Raw genomic sequence first — 20,642 nt, forward strand, 5'->3', positions numbered from 1 at the left:
TCAGTACTGTTGTTTGTATTAGATTTATTATGGAAATTCTGAGAGCCATGTGGGTATGTCCTCAGACTTGAAACCCCATTGGGTCTCTCTGCTCCTTTTAAATCTTATTCTCAGTGAATAGTCCACTTGTACTTTCTCTGCACATAGTTTTTGACTTGCACATTAAACTTCCAACCTTCACAGCTTTGGAAAGGACCGAGGTTACTTGGCGCAATAAGATCAAAATGTTGTGTCATCAAGTTTACCATTTTTCACCAATGATGTCTGTTTCCAAATCCCAATCCCTTTACTTGCATTCCAACAGCTGCAATGGCCGAGTTCTTTAGACGTTGGACCTAAATTTCAATGGGGTCTCCCCACCCATGTTCTTAACTTGCTTGAAGCATATAGCCCACTTCTGCTTTCTCCTCATCAATTTCCTTAGATTCCTACTGCTGTGATGGCTAAGTGGTTTAAGCATTGTAATTGAAGCCCAATGGATTCTCCCTGTACAGTTTTCAACTCTGCTTACTGGATGATGATAAATTAGACCTTTAATAATTGTGTCTATCTCCTTTGAATTTAAATTGTCCTTACTTTATGTGCTCGTCCAACGATTGAAGTGCTTAGAAAATTGCTTTTTTTTAAACTTTGCTTGAAAACAAATTCAACTAGGCAGTTGAATTTGGATACTTTTGTCCTTGTGTGAGGTAACTAAGAAAGCTTTGATTGCAGAATGGTTAAATTGTTGGACTCAAAATCCATTGGGGTTGACCAGTGCAGGTTTGAACCCTGCAAGCAGCGCTTTGACAATCCAGTCTTTATTTGTAACATGTCATTGGGGACTTGATATGGATAATGCTTGGACATGTCCTTTGATTCAAGTGCTCAGAATTGATCTTCCATGACAAACGTTTCAAGTAGGCTCTTCAATAGCAATAATCTGCTCACTTTAGAGGTAATGGACAGAACGAGATAGCGGACTGGTTAAGGGTGTGTAAGTAACAGGAGAAGCTGTGATGGCCGAGAGGTTAAGGCGTTGGACTCGAAATCCAATGGGGTCTCCCGCGCAGGTTCGAACCCTGCTCACAGCGCTATGGCAAACCAGTTCCCTTTTTAACATATCCTAGGTGACATGATGTGGATAATGTGTTTAATGCATGGACTTGTCCTTTGATTCAGGTGGTCAGAATAAAACTCCTTGACAAACAGTTCACACAGGCTCTTCAGTACAAGGTCTAGTCTTTACATAAGTAAAATGTACAGAATCAGATAGCCGACTGGTCAAGGACTGTTTGTTAACATAGCGAGCTGCGATTGCCGGGGTTAAATTGCGTTGGACTTGAAATCCAATGGGGTCTCCCTGCGCAGGTTTGAACCCTGCTCACAGCACTTTGACAAACCAGTCTTTATTTGCAACATGTCATTGGAGACTTGATATGGATAGTGAGTGCTTAATGCATGGACTTGTCCTTTGATTCAGGTGCTCAGAGTATATCTGCATTGGCAAACAGTTCAAATAGTCTCTTCAGTACTGTTGTTTGTATTAGATTTATTATGGAAATTCTGAGAGCCATGTGGGTATGTCCTCAGACTTGAAACCCCATTGGGTCTCTCTGCTCCTTTTTAAATCTTATTCTCAGTGAATAGTCCACTTGTACTTTCTCTGCACATAGTTTTTTGACTTGCACATTAAACTTCCAACCTTCACAGCTTTGGAAAGGACCGAGGTTACTTGGCGCAATAAGATCAAAATGTTGTGTCATCAAGTTTACCATTTTTCACCAATGATGTCTGTTTCCAAATCCCAATCCCTTTACTTGCATTCCAACAGCTGCAATGGCCGAGTTCTTTAGACGTTGGACCTAAATTTCAATGGGGTCTCCCCACCCATGTTCTTAACTTGCTTGAAGCATATAGCCCACTTCTGCTTTCTCCTCATCAATTTCCTTAGATTCCTACTGCTGTGATGGCTAAGTGGTTTAAGCATTGTAATTGAAGCCCAATGGATTCTCCCTGTACAGTTTTCAACTCTGCTTACTGGATGATGATAAATTAGACCTTTAATAATTGTGTCTATCTCCTTTGAATTTAAATTGTCCTTACTTTATGTGCTCGTCCAACGATTGAAGTGCTTAGAAAATTGCTTTTTTTAAACTTTGCTTGAAAACAAATTTAACTAGGCAGTTGAATTTGGATACTTTTGTCCTTGTGTGAGGTAACTAAGAAAGCTTTGATTGCAGAATGGTTAAATTGTTGGACTCAAAATCCATTGGGGTTGACCAGTGCAGGTTTGAACCCTGCAAGAAGCGCTTTGACAATCCAGTCTTTATTTGTAACATGTCATTGGGGACTTGATATGGATAATGCTTGGACATGTCCTTTGATTCAAGTGCTCAGAATTGATCTTCCATGACAAACGTTTCAAGTAGGCTCTTCAATAGCAATAATCTGCTCACTTTAGAGGTAAAATGGACAGAACGAGATAGCGGACTGGTTAAGGGTGTGTAAGTAACAGGAGAAGCTGTGATGGCCGAGAGGTTAAGGCGTTGGACTCGAAATCCAATGGGGTCTCCCCGCGCAGGTTCGAACCCTGCTCACAGCGCTATGGCAAACCAGTTCCCCTTTTTAACATATCCTAGGTGACATGATGTGGATAATGTGTTTAATGCATGGACTTGTCCTTTGATTCAGGTGGTCAGAATAAAACTCCTTGACAAACAGTTCACACAGGCTCTTCAGTACAAGGTCTAGTCTTTACATAAGTAAAATGTACAGAATCAGATAGCCGACTGGTCAAGGACTGTTTGTTAACATAGCGAGCTGCGATTGCCGGGGTTAAATTGCGTTGGACTTGAAATCCAATGGGGTCTCCCTGCGCAGGTTTGAACCCTGCTCACAGCACTTTGACAAACCAGTCTTTATTTGCAACATGTCATTGGAGACTTGATATGGATAGTGAGTGCTTAATGCATGGACTTGTCCTTTGATTCAGGTGCTCAGAGTATATCTGCATTGGCAAACAGTTCAAATAGTCTCTTCAGTACTGTTGTTTGTATTAGATTTATTATGGAAATTCTGAGAGCCATGTGGGTATGTCCTCAGACTTGAAACCCCATTGGGTCTCTCTGCTCCTTTTTAAATCTTATTCTCAGTGAATAGTCCACTTGTACTTTCTCTGCACATAGTTTTTTGACTTGCACATTAAACTTCCAACCTTCACAGCTTTGGAAAGGACCGAGGTTACTTGGCGCAATAAGATCAAAATGTTGTGTCATCAAGTTTACCATTTTTCACCAATGATGTCTGTTTCCAAATCCCAATCCCTTTACTTGCATTCCAACAGCTGCAATGGCCGAGTTCTTTAGACGTTGGACCTAAATTTCAATGGGGTCTCCCCACCCATGTTCTTAACTTGCTTGAAGCATATAGCCCACTTCTGCTTTCTCCTCATCAATTTCCTTAGATTCCTACTGCTGTGATGGCTAAGTGGTTTAAGCATTGTAATTGAAGCCCAATGGATTCTCCCTGTACAGTTTTCAACTCTGCTTACTGGATGATGATAAATTAGACCTTTAATAATTGTGTCTATCTCCTTTGAATTTAAATTGTCCTTACTTTATGTGCTCGTCCAACGATTGAAGTGCTTAGAAAATTGCTTTTTTTAAACTTTGCTTGAAAACAAATTTAACTAGGCAGTTGAATTTGGATACTTTTGTCCTTGTGTGAGGTAACTAAGAAAGCTTTGATTGCAGAATGGTTAAATTGTTGGACTCAAAATCCATTGGGGTTGACCAGTGCAGGTTTGAACCCTGCAAGAAGCGCTTTGACAATCCAGTCTTTATTTGTAACATGTCATTGGGGACTTGATATGGATAATGCTTGGACATGTCCTTTGATTCAAGTGCTCAGAATTGATCTTCCATGACAAACGTTTCAAAGTAGGCTAGGCTCTTCAATAGCAATAATCTGCTCACTTTAGAGGTAAAATGGACAGAACGAGATAGCGGACTGGTTAAGGGTGTGTAAGTAACAGGAGAAGCTGTGATGGCCGAGAGGTTAAGGCGTTGGACTCGAAATCCAATGGGGTCTCCCCGCGCAGGTTCGAACCCTGCTCACAGCGCTATGGCAAACCAGTTCCCCTTTTTAACATATCCTAGGTGACATGATGTGGATAATGTGTTTAATGCATGGACTTGTCCTTTGATTCAGGTGGTCAGAATAAAACTCCTTGACAAACAGTTCACACAGGCTCTTCAGTACAAGGTCTAGTCTTTACATAAGTAAAATGTACAGAATCAGATAGCCGACTGGTCAAGGACTGTTTGTTAACATAGCGAGCTGCGATTGCCGGGGTTAAATTGCGTTGGACTTGAAATCCAATGGGGTCTCCCTGCGCAGGTTTGAACCCTGCTCACAGCACTTTGACAAACCAGTCTTTATTTGCAACATGTCATTGGAGACTTGATATGGATAGTGAGTGCTTAATGCATGGACTTGTCCTTTGATTCAGGTGCTCAGAGTATATCTGCATTGGCAAACAGTTCAAATAGTCTCTTCAGTACTGTTGTTTGTATTAGATTTATTATGGAAATTCTGAGAGCCATGTGGGTATGTCCTCAGACTTGAAACCCCATTGGGTCTCTCTGCTCCTTTTTAAATCTTATTCTCAGTGAATAGTCCACTTGTACTTTCTCTGCACATAGTTTTTTGACTTGCACATTAAACTTCCAACCTTCACAGCTTTGGAAAGGACCGAGGTTACTTGGCGCAATAAGATCAAAATGTTGTGTCATCAAGTTTACCATTTTTCACCAATGATGTCTGTTTCCAAATCCCAATCCCTTTACTTGCATTCCAACAGCTGCAATGGCCGAGTTCTTTAGACGTTGGACCTAAATTTCAATGGGGTCTCCCCACCCATGTTCTTAACTTGCTTGAAGCATATAGCCCATTCTGCTTTCTCCTCATCAATTTCCTTAGATTCCTACTGCTGTGATGGCTAAGTGGTTTAAGCATTGTAATTGAAGCCCAATGGATTCTCCCTGTACAGTTTTCAACTCTGCTTACTGGATGATGATAAATTAGACCTTTAATAATTGTGTCTATCTCCTTTGAATTTAAATTGTCCTTACTTTATGTGCTCGTCCAACGATTGAAGTGCTTAGAAAATTGCTTTTTTTTAAACTTTGCTTGAAAACAAATTCAACTAGGCAGTTGAATTTGGATACTTTTGTCCTTGTGTGAGGTAACTAAGAAAGCTTTGATTGCAGAATGGTTAAATTGTTGGACTCAAAATCCATTGGGGTTGACCAGTGCAGGTTTGAACCCTGCAAGAAGCGCTTTGACAATCCAGTCTTTATTTGTAACATGTCATTGGGGACTTGATATGGATAATGCTTGGACATGTCCTTTGATTCAAGTGCTCAGAATTGATCTTCCATGACAAACGTTTCAAGTAGGCTCTTCAATAGCAATAATCTGCTCACTTTAGAGGTAAAATGGACAGAACGAGATAGCAGACTGGTTAAGGGTGTGTAAGTAACAGGAGAAGCTGTGATGGCCGAGAGGTTAAGGCGTTGGACTCGAAATCCAATGGGGTCTCCCCGCGCAGGTTCGAACCCTGCTCACAGCGCTATGGCAAACCAGTTCCCCTTTTTAACATATCCTAGGTGACATGATGTGGATAATGTGTTTAATGCATGGACTTGTCCTTTGATTCAGGTGGTCAGAATAAAACTCCTTGACAAACAGTTCACACAGGCTCTTCAGTACAAGGTCTAGTCTTTACATAAGTAAAATGTACAGAATCAGATAGCCGACTGGTCAAGGACTGTTTGTTAACATAGCGAGCTGCGATTGCCGGGGTTAAATTGCGTTGGACTTGAAATCCAATGGGGTCTCCCTGCGCAGGTTTGAACCCTGCTCACAGCACTTTGACAAACCAGTCTTTATTTGCAACATGTCATTGGAGACTTGATATGGATAGTGAGTGCTTAATGCATGGACTTGTCCTTTGATTCAGGTGCTCAGAGTATATCTGCATTGGCAAACAGTTCAAATAGTCTCTTCAGTACTGTTGTTTGTATTAGATTTATTATGGAAATTCTGAGAGCCATGTGGGTATGTCCTCAGACTTGAAACCCCATTGGGTCTCTCTGCTCCTTTTTAAATCTTATTCTCAGTGAATAGTCCACTTGTACTTTCTCTGCACATAGTTTTTTGACTTGCACATTAAACTTCCAACCTTCACAGCTTTGGAAAGGACCGAGGTTACTTGGCGCAATAAGATCAAAATGTTGTGTCATCAAGTTTACCATTTTTCACCAATGATGTCTGTTTCCAAATCCCAATCCCTTTACTTGCATTCCAACAGCTGCAATGGCCGAGTTCTTTAGACGTTGGACCTAAATTTCAATGGGGTCTCCCCACCCATGTTCTTAACTTGCTTGAAGCATATAGCCCACTTCTGCTTTCTCCTCATCAATTTCCTTAGATTCCTACTGCTGTGATGGCTAAGTGGTTTAAGCATTGTAATTGAAGCCCAATGGATTCTCCCTGTACAGTTTTCAACTCTGCTTACTGGATGATGATAAATTAGACCTTTAATAATTGTGTCTATCTCCTTTGAATTTAAATTGTCCTTACTTTATGTGCTCGTCCAACGATTGAAGTGCTTAGAAAATTGCTTTTTTTTAAACTTTGCTTGAAAACAAATTCAACTAGGCAGTTGAATTTGGATACTTTTGTCCTTGTGTGAGGTAACTAAGAAAGCTTTGATTGCAGAATGGTTAAATTGTTGGACTCAAAATCCATTGGGGTTGACCAGTGCAGGTTTGAACCCTGCAAGAAGCGCTTTGACAATCCAGTCTTTATTTGTAACATGTCATTGGGGACTTGATATGGATAATGCTTGGACATGTCCTTTGATTCAAGTGCTCAGAATTGATCTCCATGACAAACGTTTCAAGTAGGCTCTTCAATAGCAATAATCTGCTCACTTTAGAGGTAAAATGGACAGAACGAGATAGCGGACTGGTTAAGGGTGTGTAAGTAACAGGAGAAGCTGTGATGGCCGAGAGGTTAAGGCGTTGGACTCGAAATCCAATGGGGTCTCCCCGCGCAGGTTCGAACCCTGCTCACAGCAGCTATGGCAAACCAGTTCCCCAGAATATTTTTTTTAACATATCCTAGGTGACATGATGTGGATAATGTGTTTAATGCATGGACTTGTCCTTTGATTCAGGTGGTCAGAATAAAACTCCTTGACAAACAGTTCACACAGGCTCTTCAGTACAAGGTCTAGTCTTTACATAAGTAAAATGTACAGAATCAGATAGCCGACTGGTCAAGGACTGTTTGTTAACATAGCGAGCTGCGATTGCCGGGGTTAAATTGCGTTGGACTTGAAATCCAATGGGGTCTCCCTGCGCAGGTTTGAACCCTGCTCACAGCACTTTGACAAACCAGTCTTTATTTGCAACATGTCATTGGAGACTTGATATGGATAGTGAGTGCTTAATGCATGGACTTGTCCTTTGATTCAGGTGCTCAGAGTATATCTGCATTGGCAAACAGTTCAAATAGTCTCTTCAGTACTGTTGTTTGTATTAGATTTATTATGGAAATTCTGAGAGCCATGTGGGTATGTCCTCAGACTTGAAACCCCATTGGGTCTCTCTGCTCCTTTTTAAATCTTATTCTCAGTGAATAGTCCACTTGTACTTTCTCTGCACATAGTTTTTTGACTTGCACATTAAACTTCCAACCTTCACAGCTTTGGAAAGGACCGAGGTTACTTGGCGCAATAAGATCAAAATGTTGTGTCATCAAGTTTACCATTTTTCACCAATGATGTCTGTTTCCAAATCCCAATCCCTTTACTTGCATTCCAACAGCTGCAATGGCCGAGTTCTTTAGACGTTGGACCTGAATTTCAATGGGGTCTCCCCACCCATTTCTTAACTTGCTTGAAGCATATAGCCCACTTCTGCTTTCTCCTCATCAATTTCCTTAGATTCCTACTGCTGTGATGGCTAAGTGGTTTAAGCATTGTAATTGAAGCCCAATGGATTCTCCCTGTACAGTTTTCAACTCTGCTTACTGGATGATGATAAATTAGACCTTTAATAATTGTGTCTATCTCCTTTGAATTTAAATTGTCCTTACTTTATGTGCTCGTCCAACGATTGAAGTGCTTAGAAAATTGCTTTTTTTTAAACTTTGCTTGAAAACAAATTCAACTAGGCAGTTGAATTTGGATACTTTTGTCCTTGTGTGAGGTAACTAAGAAAGCTTTGATTGCAGAATGGTTAAATTGTTGGACTCAAAATCCATTGGGGTTGACCAGTGCAGGTTTGAACCCTGCAAGAAGCGCTTTGACAATCCAGTCTTTATTTGTAACATGTCATTGGGGACTTGATATGGATAATGCTTGGACATGTCCTTTGATTCAAGTGCTCAGAATTGATCTTCCATGACAAACGTTTCAAGTAGGCTCTTCAATAGCAATAATCTGGTCACTTTAGAGGTAAAATGGACAGAACGAGATAGCGGACTGGTTAAGGGTCTGTAAGTAACAGGAGAAGCTGTGATGGCCAACATGTCATTGGAGACTTGATATGGATAGTGAGTGCTTAATACATGGACTTGTCCTTTGATTCAGGTGCTCAGAGTATATCTGCATTGGCAAACAGTTCAAGTAGTCTCTTCAGTACTGTTGTTTGTATTAGATTTATTATGGAAATTCTGAGAGCCATGTGGGTATGTCCTCAGACTTGAAACCCCATTGGGTCTCTCTGCTCCTTTTTAAATCTTATTCTCAGTGAATAGTCCACTTGTACTTTCTCTGCACATAGTTTTTTGACTTGCACATTAAACTTCCAACCTTCACAGCTTTGGAAAGGACCGAGGTTACTTGGCGCAATAAGATCAAAATGTTGTGTCATCAAGTTTACCATTTTTCACCAATGATGTCTGTTTCCAAATCCCAATCCCTTTACTTGCATTCCAACAGCTGCAATGGCCGAGTTCTTTAGACGTTGGACCTAAATTTCAATGGGTCTCCCCACCCATGTTCTTAACTTGCTTGAAGCATATAGCCCACTTCTGCTTTCTCCTCATCAATTTCCTTAGATTCCTACTGCTGTGATGGCTAAGTGGTTTAAGCATTGTAATTGAAGCCCAATGGATTCTCCCTGTACAGTTTTCAACTCTGCTTACTGGATGATGATAAATTAGACCTTTAATAATTGTGTCTATCTCCTTTGAATTTAAATTGTCCTTACTTTATGTGCTCGTCCAACGATTGAAGTGCTTAGAAAATTGCTTTTTTTTAAACTTTGCTTGAAAACAAATTCAACTAGGCAGTTGAATTTGGATACTTTTGTCCTTGTGTGAGGTAACTAAGAAAGCTTTGATTGCAGAATGGTTAAATTGTTGGACTCAAAATCCATTGGGGTTGACCAGTGCAGGTTTGAACCCTGCAAGCAGCGCTTTGACAATCCAGTCTTTATTTGTAACATGTCATTGGGGACTTGATATGGATAATGCTTGGACATGTCCTTTGATTCAAGTGCTCAGAATTGATCTTCCATGACAAACGTTTCAAGTAGGCTCTTCAATAGCAATAATCTGCTCACTTTAGAGGTAAAATGGACAGAACGAGATAGCGGACTGGTTAAGGGTGTGTAAGTAACAGGAGAAGCTGTGATGGCCGAGAGGTTAAGGCGTTGGACTCGAAATCCAATGGGGTCTCCCGCGCAGGTTCGAACCCTGCTCACAGCGCTATGGCAAACCAGTTCCCCTTTTTAACATATCCTAGGTGACATGATGTGGATAATGTGTTTAATGCATGGACTTGTCCTTTGATTCAGGTGGTCAGAATAAAACTCCTTGACAAACAGTTCACACAGGCTCTTCAGTACAAGGTCTAGTCTTTACATAAGTAAAATGTACAGAATCAGATAGCCGACTGGTCAAGGACTGTTAACATAGCGAGCTGCGATTGCCGGGGTTAAATTGCGTTGGACTTGAAATCCAATGGGGTCTCCCTGCGCAGGTTTGAACCCTGCTCACAGCACTTTGACAAACCAGTCTTTATTTGCAACATGTCATTGGAGACTTGATATGGATAGTGAGTGCTTAATGCATGGACTTGTCCTTTGATTCAGGTGCTCAGAGTATATCTGCATTGGCAAACAGTTCAAATAGTCTCTTCAGTACTGTTGTTTGTATTAGATTTATTATGGAAATTCTGAGAGCCATGTGGGTATGTCCTCAGACTTGAAACCCCATTGGGTCTCTCTGCTCCTTTTTAAATCTTATTCTCAGTGAATAGTCCACTTGTACTTTCTCTGCACATAGTTTTTTGACTTGCACATTAAACTTCCAACCTTCACAGCTTTGGAAAGGACCGAGGTTACTTGGCGCAATAAGATCAAAATGTTGTGTCATCAAGTTTACCATTTTTCACCAATGATGTCTGTTTCCAAATCCCAATCCCTTTACTTGCATTCCAACAGCTGCAATGGCCGAGTTCTTTAGACGTTGGACCTGAATTTCAATGGGGTCCCCCCACCCATGTTCTTAACTTGCTTGAAGCATATAGCCCACTTCTGCTTTCTCCTCATCAATTTCCTTAGATTCCTACTGCTGTGATGGCTAAGTGGTTTAAGCATTGTAATTGAAGCCCAATGTATTCTCCCTGTACAGTTTTCAACTCTGCTTACTGGATGATGATAAATTAGACCTTTAATAATTGTGTCTATCTCCTTTGAATTTAAATTGTCCTTACTTTATGTGCTCGTCCAACGATTGAAGTGCTTAGAAAATTGCTTTTTTTTAAAACTTTGCTTGAAAACAAATTCAACTAGGCAGTTGAATTTGGATACTTTTGTCCTTGTGTGAGGTAACTCAGAAAGCTTTGATTGCAGAATGGTTAAATTGTTGGACTCAAAATCCATTGGGGTTGACCAGTGCAGGTTTGAACCCTGCAAGCAGCGCTTTGACAATCCAGTCTTTATTTGTAACATGTCATTGGGGACTTGATATGTAATGCTTGGACATGTCCTTTGATTCAAGTGCTCAGAATTGATCTTCCATGACAAACGTTTCAAGTAGGCTCTTCAATAGCAATAATCTGCTCACTTTAGAGGTAAAATGGACAGAACGAGATAGCGGACTGGTTAAGGGTGTGTAAGTAACAGGAGAAGCTGTGATGGCCGAGAGGTTAAGGCGTTGGACTCGAAATCCAATGGGGTCTCCCGCGCAGGTTCGAACCCTGCTCACAGCGCTATGGCAAACCAGTTCCCCTTTTTAACATATCCTAGGTGACATGATGTGGATAATGTGTTTAATGCATGGACTTGTCCTTTGATTCAGGTGTCAGAATATTTTTTCCTTGACAAACAGTTCAAACAGGCTCTTCAGTACAAGGTCTAGTCTTTACATAAGTAAAATGTACAGAATCAGATAGCCGACTGGTCAAGGACTGTTTGTTAACATAGCGAGCTGCGATTGCCGGGGTTAAATTGCGTTGGACTTGAAATCCAATGGGGTCTCCCTGCGCAGGTTCGAACCCTGCTCACAGCGCTATGTCAAACCAGTTCACCTTTTTAACATATCCTAGGTGACATGATATGGATAATGTGTTTAATGCATGGACTTGTCCTTTGATTCAAGTGCTCAGAATATTTTTTCCTTGACAAACATTTCAAATAGGCTCTTCAGTAGAAAGTCTAGTCTTTACCGAAGTATAATGTACAGAATCAGATAGGCGACTGGTTATGGACTGGTTTTTAATGTAGCAAGCTGTGATGGCCGAGTGGTTAAGGCGTTGGACTTGAAATCCAATGGGGTCTCCCCGCGCAGGTTCGAACCCTGCTCACAGCGCTTTGACAAACCAGTCTTTATTTGCAACATGTCAAACCAGTTTCCCCTTTTTATATCTGCATTGGCAAACAGGTCTCTTCAGACTGTTGTTTGTATTGATATGGATAATGTGTTTAATGCATGGACTTGTCCTTTGATTCAGTACTTTCTCTGTAGTTTTTTGACTTCATTAAATAAAAGCTTTCGAGGTTACTTTGACAAACAAGTTTCATTTTTCACAATGATGCTGTTTCTTCCCTTTACTTGCATTCCAACAGCTGCAATGGCCGAGTTCTTTAGACGTTGGACCTAAATTTCAATGGGGTCTCTAGTCCCACATGTTCTTAAAATGTACAGAATCATATAGCCCACTTCTGCTTTCTCCTCATCAATTTCCTTAGATTCCTACTGCTGTGATGGCTAAGTGGTTTAAGCATTGTAATTGAAGCCCAATGGATTCTCCCTGTACAGTGTTCAACTCTGCTTAATGGGTGATGATAAAGTAGACCTTTAATAATTGGGTCTATCTCCTTTGAATTTAAATTGTCCTTACTTTATGTGATCGTCCAACGATTGAAGTGCTTAGAAAATTGCTTTTTTTAAACTTTGCTTGAAAAAAAATTAAACTAGGCAGTTGAATTTGGATACTTTTGTCCTTGTGTGAGGTAACTCAGAAAGCTTTGATTGCAGAATGGTTAAATTGTTGGACTCAAAATCCATTGGGGTTGACCAGTGCAGGTTTGAACCCTGCAAGCAGCGCTTTGACAATCCAGTCTTTATTTGTAACATGTCATTGGGGACTTGATATGGATAATGCTTGGACATGTCCTTTGATTCAAGTGCTCAGAATTGATCTTCCATGACAAACGTTTCAAGTAGGCTCTTCAATAGCAATAATCTGCTCACTTTAGAGGTAAAATGGACAGAACGAGATAGCGGACTGGTTAAGGGTGTGTAAGTAACAGGAGAAGCTGTGATGGCCGAGAGGTTAAGGCGTTGGACTGAAATCCAATGGGGTCTCCCCGCGCAGGTTCGAACCCTGCTCACAGCGCTATGGCAAACCAGTTCCCCTTTTTAACATATCCTAGGTGACATGATGTGGATAATGTGTTTAATGCATGGACTTGTCCTTTGATTCAAGTGCTCAGAATATTTTTTCCTTGACAAACATTTCAAATAGGCTCTTCAGTAGAAAGTCTAGTCTTTACCGAAGTATAATGTACGGAATCAGATAGGCGACTGGTTATGGACTGGTTTTAAACGTAGCAAGCTGTGATGGCCGAGTGGTTAAGGCGTTGGACTTGAAATGCAATGGGGTCTCCCGCGCAGGTTTGAACCCTCTTTATTTGCAACATGCGCTTGATATGGATAGTCTTAATGCAAACCAGATTCAGGTGCCAGAGTATTTTTGGCAAAACATATCCTACTGGTTTGATTGATATGGATAATGTGTGTCCTTAATGCATGGACTTGTCCTTTGATTCAGGAATGGTCAGAATAAAACTCCTTGACAAACAGTTCACAATAAGATCAAAAGGCTCTTCATTTTTCACAATGAGGTCTAGTCTTTACTTGCATTCCAACAGCTGCAATAAAAGACGTTGTATTTCATGGGGTCTCCCCAATGTTCTTAATGAAGCATATAGCCCACTTCTGCTTTCTCCTCATCAATTTCCTTAGATTCCTACTGCTGTGATGGCTAAGTGGTTTAAGCATTGTAATTGAAGCCCAATGTATTCTCCCTGTACAGTTTTCAACTCTGCTTACTGGATGATGATAAAGTAGACCTTTAATAATTGTGTCTATCTCCTTTGAATTTAAATTGTCCTTACTTTATGTGCTCGTCCAACGATTGAAGTGCTTAGAAAATTGCTTTTTTTTAAAACTTTGCTTGAAAACAAATTCAACTAGGCAGTTGAATTTGGATAATTTTGTCCTTGTGTGAGGTAACTCAGAAAGCTTTGATTGCAGAATGGTTAAATTGTTGGACTCAAAATCCATTGGGGTTGACCAGTGCAGGTTTGAACCCTGCAAGCAGCGCTTTGACAATCCAGTCTTTATTTGTAACATGTCATTGGGGACTTGATATGGATAATGCTTGGACATGTCCTTTGATTCAAGTGCTCAGAATTGATCTTCCATGACAAACGTTTCAAGTAGGCTCTTCAATAGCAATAATCTGCTCACTTTAGAGGTAAAATGGACAGAACGAGATAGCGGACTGGTTAAGGGTCTGTAAGTAACAGGAGAAGCTGTGATGGCCGAGAGGTTAAGGCGTTGGACTCGAAATCCAATGGGGTCTCCCCGCGCAGGTTCGAACCCTGCTCACAGCGCTATGGCAAACCAGTTCTCCTTTTTAACATATCCTAGGTGACATGATATGGATAATGTGTTTAATGCATGGACTTGTCCTTTGATTCAAGTGCTCAGAATATTTTTTCCTTGACAAACATTTCAAATAGGCTCTTCAGTAGAAAGTCTAGTCTTTACCGAAGTATAATGTACAGAATCAGATAGGCGACTGGTTATGGACTGTTTTTAACATAGCAAGCTGTGATGGCCGAGTGGTTAAGGCGTTGGACTTGAAATCCAATGGGGTCTCCCCGCGCAGGTTCGAACCCTGCTCACAGCGCTTTGACAAACCAGTCTTTATTTGCAACATGTCATTGGAGACTTGATATGGATAATGTGTTTAATGCATGGACTTGTCCTTTGATTCAAGTGCTCAGAATATTTTTTCCTTGACAAACATTTCAAATAGGCTCTTCAGTAGAAAGTCTAGTCTTTATGAAGTATAATGTACAGAATCAGATAGGCGACTGGTTATGGACTGATTTTTAACATAGCAAGCTGTGATGGCCGAGTGGTTAAGGCGTTGGACTTGAAATCCAATGGGGTCTCCCCGCGCAGGTTCGAACCCTGCTCACAGCGCTTTGACAAACCAGTCTTTATTTGCAACATGTCATTGGAGACTTGATATGGATATTGTGTGCTTAATGCATGGACTTGTCCTTTGATTCAGGTGGTCAGAATAAAACTCCTTGACAAACAGTTCACACAGGCTCTTCAGTACAAGGTCTAGTCATGTTTACTTCTAAAATGACAGCAAATCAGATAGACTGATGGAATCTAATGGTTTAAGCAATTTAATTGAAGCCCAAGAGATTTTTCCTGCCAGTTTTCAATGTAACTGGTGATGATAAATTAACCTTTAATGGGAATTGAGGTCTAAGTGAATTTAAATTGTCCTACTTTATGGCTCTCTCATTGAAGACTTTTTTTTTTAAACTTTAATCAAGAATCTAGTGCAGTCTGTTTGGATCTTTGACTTGTAAAGGTAACTAAGAAAGCTTTGATTTGCAGAATTAAATTTTGCACAACCTTCCTTTGCTTTGAACCAGACCAGGTAGGGGGGTATTCAAGTGCTTGATACAGTCTTTAACTTCAGATGGATAATGTTCAACGAAAGTTTGATTCAAACTCAGAATTTCTTCCATGACAAACGTTTCAAGCAATGTTTCAATAGCAATGTCTGCTCAAAAGGTCAATCAGTGGGTTAGCTTGACTGGTTTAAGGCTGTTAACAGTTGCCAGCTGCTGATTTCCAGTTTTACGTTGGACTCTGTAACATGTCATTGGTCTCCAGCGCAGGTTCGAACCCTGACTTGATATGCAAACCCCCCTTTTTTAACATGTCCTAGGTGACTTGATGTGGACACTGTGTTTAATGCATGGACTTGTCCTTTGATTCAGGTGGTCAGAATAAAACTCCTTGACAAACAGTTCACACAGGCTCTTCAGTACAAGGTCTAGTCTTTACATAAGTAAAATGTACAGAATCAGATAGCCGACTGGTCAAGGACTGTTTTTTAACATAGCGAGCTGCGATTGCCGGGAGTAAATTGCGTTGGACTTGAAATCCAATGGGGTCTCCCCGCGCAGGTTTGAACCCTGCTCACAGCACTTTGACAAACCAGTCTTTATTTGCAACATGTCATTGGAGACTTGATATGGATAGTGAGTGCTTAATGCATGGACTTGTCCTTTGATTCAGGTGCTCAGAGTATATCTGCATTGGCAAACAGTTCAAATAGTCTCTTCAGTACTGTTGTTTGTATTAGATTTATTATGGAAATTCTGAGAGCCATGTGGGTATGTCCTCAGACTTGAAACCCCATTGGGTCTCTCTGCTCCTTTTTAAATCTTATTCTCAGTGAATAGTCCACTTGTACTTTCTCTGCACATAGTTTTTTGACTTGCACATTAAACTTCCAACCTTCACAGCTTTGGAAAGGACCGAGGTTACTTGGCGCAATAAGATCAAAATGTTGTGCCATCAAGTTTACCATTTTTCACCAATGATGTCTGTTTCCAAATCCCAATCCCTTTACTTGCATTCCAACAGCTGCAATGGCCGAGTTCTTTAGAGATTGGACCTGAATTTCAATGGGGTCTCCCCACCCATGTTCTTAACTTGCTTGAAGCATATAGCCCACTTCTGCTTTCTCCTCATCAATTTCCTTAGATTCCTACTGCTGTGATGGCTAAGTGGTTTAAGCATTGTAATTGAAGCCCAATGTATTCTCCCTGTACAGTTTTCAACTCTGCTTACTGGGTGATGATAAATTAGACCTTTAATAATTGTGTCTATCTCCTTTGAATTTAAATTGTCCTTACTTTATGTGCTCGTCCAACGATTGAAGTGCTTAGAAAATTGCTTTTTTTTAAACTTTGCTTGAAAACAAATTCAACTAGGCAGTTGAATTTGGATACTTTTGTCCTTGTGTGAGGTAACTCAGAAAGCTTTGATTGCAGAATGGTTAAATTGTTGGACTCAAAATCCATTGGGGTTGACCAGTGCAGGTTTGAACCCTGCAAGCAGCGCTTTGACAATCCAGTCTTTATTTGTAACATGTCATTGGGGACTTGATATGGATAATGCTTGGACATGTCCTTTGATTCAAGTGCTCAGAATTGATCTTCCATGACAAACGTTTCAAGTAGGTGCTTCAATAGCAATAATCTGGTCACTTTTGAGGTAAAATGGACAGAACGAGATAGCGGACTGGTTAAGGCCTGGTTTTTAACATAGTAAGCTGTGATGGCCGAGTGGTAAAGGTGTTGGACTTGAATTCCAATGCTGTCTCCCAGTGCAGGTTTGAACCCTACTCACAGTGCTATGGCAAACCAGCTTTCATTTTTAATATATCCTTGGTGACTTGATATGGATAATGTGATTCATGCCTGGACTTGTCCTTTGATTCAAGTGCTCAGAATATTTTTTCCTTGACAAACAGTTCAAATAGGCTCTTCAGTAGATAGTCTAGTAAAATGTACATAATCAGATTGGATTTCAAGTCCAACGCCTTAACCACTCGGCCATTGCAGCTTGCGCTTTTACAAACCAGTTTTTATTTACAACATGTTATTGTGGACTTGATATGGATGTCCTTAATCTGTGGACTTGTCCTTTGATTAACCTCACACAAGCAGTTTTGTAGGAATTATGTTTGGGCAGTACATTATCACAGCATATTGGCTATAGGATTGGCTTGCTAATATTGTTAATCAGACCATATTATATTTGATAACAATATATATCAGTTGGTTTAGCACTTGTTAGGCACTGTGGCACATGAATTTAAATAATTTGCTTTTTTATTTTATTGAACTGATGGTACCTGCATCGGATGGTCAACGAGGTCAAATTGCAACGTCAGTGATTTCCAGGTCGAAAAATCGGAGCTCTAGAAAGATGCCAGAGTTTCTGAGTTGGATGACCTTTCAAAATGATTTTTCCCAACCGCTTCTCACAGTCTTTGCTCTCTCCTTCCTTTCCTCCGGTGAGACTGACCAGAGAGAGGGGACACCGTCTTCCACCTGATGGCGAAACTCGAGTCGCACCACATCTGCCTCATGCACAAATTCATGTTGTTCCTACTGCCAGAGAAAGTGAAATATTCCTTAATATTAAAATCGACATGACGAGCTGCTAATAATAATAAAATACAGGCTATCGATACTTGGCTACACATTCTTTGCAGCTGCAGCCCGAGCGGAAGTACGGAGAAGCAAGTTTTGTAATAGTGTTGAATAAAAACAGTGACAGTGCTGAATATCAACTTAAACATGAACTCACTCATAAAAACCCAAGCTCTTTGCTGTATTCGTTGACAGTATCTCTGTGGTCATGGTTTTAAAAGTTATTAAATCTTACGTAGGTTAGTAGCCTATTAAACTTGGCTGTGGCCAGGGTCTTGGAAGCTTTTTAGCCACAGTGATTTGAGCTATCCGATTGGGCAGTTTGTCTCATGGGAACACTTTTGCGTAGCCGGTGCACAGGACTTTTGAATCAAGTGCACCTACAGGCAACAGCTCAACACGATTTTTAAAAAGGAGCGCAAGCCTTTATCGTTCGTTGGCTTTTCTACAGAAATATTTGGTGATCGACTAGGAATGCCTTGAAGATCGGCCAGTCGATGGATTGGTTGGTGACCACTGTGGTAGGCTAAACAGTCAAACAAGTAGACCTACAGTATGTTGCAGAGGTGAGACCAAGTCATTGTTTTACAAGTCACAAGTAAGTCTCAAGTCTTAACACTCAAGTCCCAAGTCAAGACAGGCAAGTCCGAGTTAAGTCAAGACCGTCAAGTATCAAGTCAAATCTCAAGACGGAAACTTTGAGTTTCGAGTCCTAAACAAGTCATAATGTGCTCTTCACCAAATGTAATACCATTTCATATTTTTAACAAGATTAATAGTATATTACATTTAATATTTAATATATTATTGTTTAACTTGGGTCAAATGTTTCGGGTAGCCTTCCACAAACTTCCCCCAATAAGTTGGGTGTATTTTGGCCCATTCCTCCTGACAGAGCTAGTGTAACTGAGTCAGGTTAGTAGGCCTACTTGCTCGCACAAGCTTTTTCAGTTCTGCCCACAAATGTTCTATAGGATTGAGGTCAGGGCTTTGTGATAGCCACTCCAATACCTTGACTTTGTTGTCCTTAAGCCATTGTGCCACAACTTTGGAAGTATGCTTGGGGTCATTGTTCATTTGGACCAAGCTTTAACTTCCTGACTGATGTCTTGAGATGCTGCTTCAATATATCCACATAATTTTCCTACCTCATGATGCCATCTATTTTGTGAAGTGCACCAGTCCCTCCTGCAGCAAAGCACCCCCACAACATGATTCTGCCACCCCCGTGCTTCACGGTTGGGATGGTGTTCTTCGGCTTGAAAGCCTCCCCATTTTTCCTCCAAACATAATGATGGTCATTATGGCCGAACAGTTCTATTTTTATTTCATCAGACCAGAGGATATTTCTGCAAAATGTACGATCTTTGTCCCCATGTGCAGTTGCAAACCGTAGTCTGGCTTTTTATGGAGATTTTGGAGCAGTGGCTTCTTCCTTGCTGAGAGGCCTTTCAGTTTATGTCAATATAGGACTCGTTTTTACTGTGAATGTAGATACTTTTATACCTGTTTCCTCCAGCATCTTCACACAGTTCTTTGCTGTTGTTCTGGGATTGATTTGCACTTTTCACACCAAAGTACGTTCAACTCTAGGACACAGAACGCATCTCCTTCCTGAGCGGTATGATGGCTGCGTGGTCCCATGGTGTTTATACTTGCGTACTATTGTTTGTACAGATGAACGTGGTACCTTCAGGCATTTGGAAATTGATCCCAAGGATGAACCAGACTTGTGGAGGTCAATAATTTTTTCTGAGGTCTTGGCTGATTTCTTTTGATTTTCCTATGATGTCAAGCAAAGAGAAGTTGAGTTTGAAGGTAGGCCTTGACATTCATCCACAGGTACACCTCCAATTGACTCAAATGATGTCAATTAGCCTATCAGAAGCTTCTAAACCCATGACATCATTTTCTGGAATTTTCGAAGCTGTTTAAAGGCATAGTCAACTTCTAACCCACTGGAATGACCCACCAATGTAGGCTTGTACACAATCGCCCAACCTTAACACACACACACTCTCTCTGTGTGATTACAGTAGGCTAACGTATGTCAATGGTTTTAGGAACAGCAGTAACATCAGGCAGGATTTAGGCTACCAACTGCCTTGCCAGTTGTAGCTCAATCTTGGGTGCAATGATCACGTTCCCGCACTGACTGACTGTGTGGAGGCTCATTGATTTAATGTTACGTTAGCCTACATGATACACCAGTAAAGTAATAAAATATATAGCTGTCGGCTATCTTAGCCACGACTTACTATTCTTTGTGCAGCTTTAAATGTCAAACAAAGTTGGAAATTGTTGCGCTTCCGTCTGTAATTTTCTTCCCGCATGTTTTGCAAGTTGCAATCCGTTTTTCTTGATACAGAGTTGTCTTTATATCTGAAAATAATAATTTTGGGTATCATCTTTCCAAGGGCTCCATCTGAATTCACCCGCTGACGTTCCTCTGCACTGCCACGCACAACTTTTTCTCAGCTGGCACAATTTGATTGGCTGCTGTCCAATTCAAACTAATCCGTTAAATGAAGAGTTGATGCGCTGCACACTTTTTTTAACAGCATCATTTTAAATATTTGGGCTTGGGGAGGGAATCAAGTCAGGTCGAGTCATAATTCTCAAGTCCAAGTCAAGTCACGAGTCATTGGTGTTAAAGTCAAAGTCGAGTTGCAAGTCATCATATTTGTGACTCGAGTCTGACTCGAGTCCCATTCATGTGACTCGAGTCAACACCAATGGTATGTTGTACAGTGTTTTAGAAATTCATGAGTTTATTTTCGACAGAATCCCTGGACATACATCTAGTAAGGC

General features: G+C 40.7%; 1 protein-coding gene and 12 non-coding genes across 13 annotated transcripts in view; 12 read left to right on the plus strand and 1 right to left on the minus strand.

Annotated features, from left to right (window-relative positions):
• The window catches only part of LOC112258461 (nuclear body protein SP140-like protein), a 76,843-nt gene that overhangs the window by 30,391 nt on the left and 25,810 nt on the right, over positions 1–20,642 (minus strand). The window lies entirely within an intron of this gene.
• Positions 993–1,073, plus strand: trnas-cga. Its single transcript has one exon. It is a non-coding gene; the product is annotated as a tRNA-Ser (tRNA).
• Positions 2,503–2,584, plus strand: trnas-cga. Its single transcript has one exon. It is a non-coding gene; the product is annotated as a tRNA-Ser (tRNA).
• trnas-cga lies at positions 4,021–4,102 on the plus strand. The gene has a single exon. It is a non-coding gene; the product is annotated as a tRNA-Ser (tRNA).
• On the plus strand, positions 5,533–5,614 carry trnas-cga. Its single transcript has one exon. It is a non-coding gene; the product is annotated as a tRNA-Ser (tRNA).
• Positions 7,045–7,126, plus strand: trnas-cga. Its single transcript has one exon. It is a non-coding gene; the product is annotated as a tRNA-Ser (tRNA).
• On the plus strand, positions 9,685–9,765 carry trnas-cga. The gene has a single exon. It is a non-coding gene; the product is annotated as a tRNA-Ser (tRNA).
• On the plus strand, positions 11,192–11,272 carry trnas-uga. The gene has a single exon. It is a non-coding gene; the product is annotated as a tRNA-Ser (tRNA).
• On the plus strand, positions 11,790–11,871 carry trnas-uga. Its single transcript has one exon. It is a non-coding gene; the product is annotated as a tRNA-Ser (tRNA).
• On the plus strand, positions 14,102–14,183 carry trnas-cga. Its single transcript has one exon. It is a non-coding gene; the product is annotated as a tRNA-Ser (tRNA).
• On the plus strand, positions 14,401–14,482 carry trnas-uga. The gene has a single exon. It is a non-coding gene; the product is annotated as a tRNA-Ser (tRNA).
• On the plus strand, positions 14,700–14,781 carry trnas-uga. The gene has a single exon. It is a non-coding gene; the product is annotated as a tRNA-Ser (tRNA).
• trnas-uga lies at positions 16,945–17,026 on the plus strand. The gene has a single exon. It is a non-coding gene; the product is annotated as a tRNA-Ser (tRNA).

This window comes from Oncorhynchus tshawytscha, linkage group LG09 (assembly GCF_018296145.1).
Source record: "Oncorhynchus tshawytscha isolate Ot180627B linkage group LG09, Otsh_v2.0, whole genome shotgun sequence".
NCBI classification, from domain to species: domain Eukaryota; kingdom Metazoa; phylum Chordata; class Actinopteri; order Salmoniformes; family Salmonidae; genus Oncorhynchus; species Oncorhynchus tshawytscha.